The following is a 3,448-nucleotide window of genomic DNA, read 5'->3' on the forward strand; positions in this document are numbered from 1 at the left end:
TACTAAATTAAACAAGACATATTACATACACTGTCAATAGTGTTTAAAACATCTTGAGGTTTTCAGTCGATGTTACATAATAACCAAACAAAAAAAATCCTGTTAAAAATGTTATATAGATGATCATTTAGATAGTTTATTGGCTAGTTGGGTCATAAACAGATGTGCAGGGCGTGAGGGAGGGGTGAAGTGTGAGCGAGGGGAGGAGAGAGGAGTGAGGGACCTCGGATAGGCCAGGGTCAAAGCGAGAGAGGGAAAAAATGTGTGAATTGTGAGTCGAATCTGAACACTGAGGGGACCGACGAGGGGTTGCCACAGAACCTTTCCAAAAAATAATAAATAAAGACCAGAGAGAAATTAGCCTATTCATCAGGAAATTGAGGACGGAACCAACAAATTACGACCGTGTTTCCCCCTCCCTCCTGCCCGCCTTCCTTCCTTCCCCACCAAGATAATAACGCGATCAATTAAAACACATAATTGGTAGTCTACGTTAAGAGAGAGAGAGAGAGAGAGAGAGAGAGAGAGAGAGAGCAGTATATCTACGGCATGACGCTAGTGTGGCCGTAACGCAAGGGAGGAACACGTTATGTTGATCACCACCCCCATTACGAGAGGCAGGAAGGCAGCCCGACCCATTGTTGCCAGACAAGACTACGACGGGTGGTGGGTCAAAATTAAGCACTGTTGGCGGGGTTTGTATACGAGCCACGTCATGTGTTAGGAAAGGAGAATTGTTGTGAGCCTATATATTAAGAGCGGTGTTATATGAATGGTTAATTACTCTCTCTCGTTATTTCTCTTGTCTTAATATTTCTCTAGCTCCCCCCTCCTCTCTCTGTCTCAATATCTCTCTCCCAATCTCAATAGCTCTCCTCCTTTCTCTCAAACCCAATATTTCTCTCTCAATTGTACAATATTTCTCCCCAATACTTCGATATTTATCCCTCAGTCTTACCCAACATATACTACATTTCAAAGTGAACACAATACAACACTCAAATTTCCCTTGGCATATCTGGATAAATAAACACACTTAGGAATATCCCAAACAGACCTGAACAACGACACTAACCCACTTCAAAAAGAGAAAAAACCAATTATCAAAGGAACTATATAAAGATCTACTCCACTTATAACAAGACTAGAAGAAGAACTCATTGATATATCAGCCCCGGGATAATGGAGAGAGTTACGCAAGATGACACTCGATAAATCAAGTCTTATCTGCAACAATGTCTCCTGTAATGATGAAGTCGCTTTTATTCTTTAATTGCTGATAACGATATAGGATATCAGCTGGAACCAAACGATATGACTAAGAAATATACGCGTTTAAAGGCCCTTAGATGCTGAAGTACAGTAATACAATATAACTACAACGATGGATATAGGGTGGAACCAGACAGGTCGACTAATATCCAAAGAGAAGTCATTAGTCAAAATCTATAAATATCAACAGTGACTCCTAACTGTACATAGAATTCAATATCTCACCTTGTTACGTACTTAAAAGACCTTAGAGCCCGGCCGTAATGACCCAGGCGTATAGGCGGCCAGTAAACCAAATCAACCAAGACTTTAGTTCCTCAAACGTAAACAAACTCACGAGGTAAACACTGAAACGACCTAACCTAATGGTAAACAGGTCACTCAGCTGTTGAACGGGTAAGCCAAGGGACCTACTTTTGGCGCGGGTTTTCACTACGAGACACGCACAGGCGGACTGGTAAAGGTGTACATAGAACAAGTAACAGTCAGATCAATGTGTGTGTGCGTGAATGCCAAGGGTTCGTTGACTTGAGGAAAGCCAAGATGTAATCATCATTCTTGACTATACTGTACGGTGACCTTTGGCCGTGGCTCTGAGGCACTTGGTAGTATTAGTGTGGAGTGTACCTGGTATAATGAGACGAAGATTACCTTCTCTCTCTCTCTCTCTCTCTCTCTCTCACACCAGTATGACAACACACTGACATCAATTCAACACAATGGGACAAGTTAATTGTTTTAGTAAAGGTGTAATTCTCCGGGCGTCTCAACCATCTAGGTCAAATCTTACACGTGCATGTGCGTGTGTGTGGAGAGAGAGAGAGAGAGAGAGAGAGAGATTAATACAGTACTTGGTTAATAATACAAACCAGACATAAAGGATCACCTGAACTTAAGACACCCCAGTTATTTCACGTGGTGATTAAACTCACTAATACTAACCTAAACTAATAAAAAAAAATTAACTTAACCCACCAGGTAACGAAAGGGTGTTTTAACCATTAGGTGAAAACAAGCGGAGGTGTCTACAAGTGATCCGACCTTCAGTAAATAACACCAAACTCTCTCTCTCTCTCTCTCTCTGCAGCAAACTTTCAAGTGAGTGACACAGTGGTAACAGCAGCTAGGGAAGGTTCTCAACGTCACGGCTCTTGAATGAATAATGTAGAGTGACGGAGATGTGACCCAGATGGAAAACGACCCGACTTTACATAACTAGATTCACAAAGATATGATTCACGTAGGAGAGTATTCGTAAAACACTCGACCATTTACATAATTACAAATACAACAGCGTGGAAGAAATTAACATAAAACTCAATGAAGAATATCGTAAAAGTGGGTCCTATAAACATCACTGTCTGTTATGGTTAGTGAGGATACAGCGAACTGTACTAAGACCTTCAGTACATAAGGGTGGGGGAAGGCAGCGAGGATGGCAAGGCACTGGGTATACAAGTGGTTCAGTATCTCCACAGTAACACAGTATATACACACGTAGGCCCCCCACCAGCCCCTGACTGTCGCCTGCTGCTTGTGTGTGTGTGTGTGTGTGTGTGTGTGTGTTTTACTGTCACATGGGATACACGTCATTCACTTTAACCATATTCTTGACGCTGCTTGTGGCAAACCGGGATTATTATTATTATTATTATTATTATTATTATTATTATTATTATTATTATTATTATTAGTATGAATATTATTTTTATTTTATTTTTATTTTTTAATACAAATGTTCCTCTCCCTCCTTTACTGTCTGCTCCTCTCTCTACAGCACATCCCTATTTAACCACTCCTTCCCTCCCTCCCTATACATCCCTATCAGACGCCTCTCCCCCTCCCTCCCTATACATCCCAATCAGACGCCTCTCCCACTCCCTCCCTATACATCCCTATCAGACGCCTCTCCCACTCCCTCCCTATACATCCCTATCAGACGCCCTCCCACTCCCTCCCTATACATCTCTATCAGACGCCCTCTCCCACCCTCCCTATACATCCCTATCAGACGCCTCTCCCACTCCCTCCCTATACATCCCTATCAGACGCCTCCCACTCTCCTATACATCTCTATCAGACGCCTCTCCCTCCCTCCCTATACATCCCTATCAGACGCCTCTCCCCCTCCCCTATACATCCCTATCAGACGCCTCTCCCCTCCCTCCCTATACAT

The sequence above is a fragment of the Homarus americanus genome, unplaced genomic scaffold (assembly GCF_018991925.1).
Source record: "Homarus americanus isolate GMGI-L3 unplaced genomic scaffold, GMGI_Hamer_2.0 scaffold58678, whole genome shotgun sequence".
NCBI classification, from domain to species: domain Eukaryota; kingdom Metazoa; phylum Arthropoda; class Malacostraca; order Decapoda; family Nephropidae; genus Homarus; species Homarus americanus.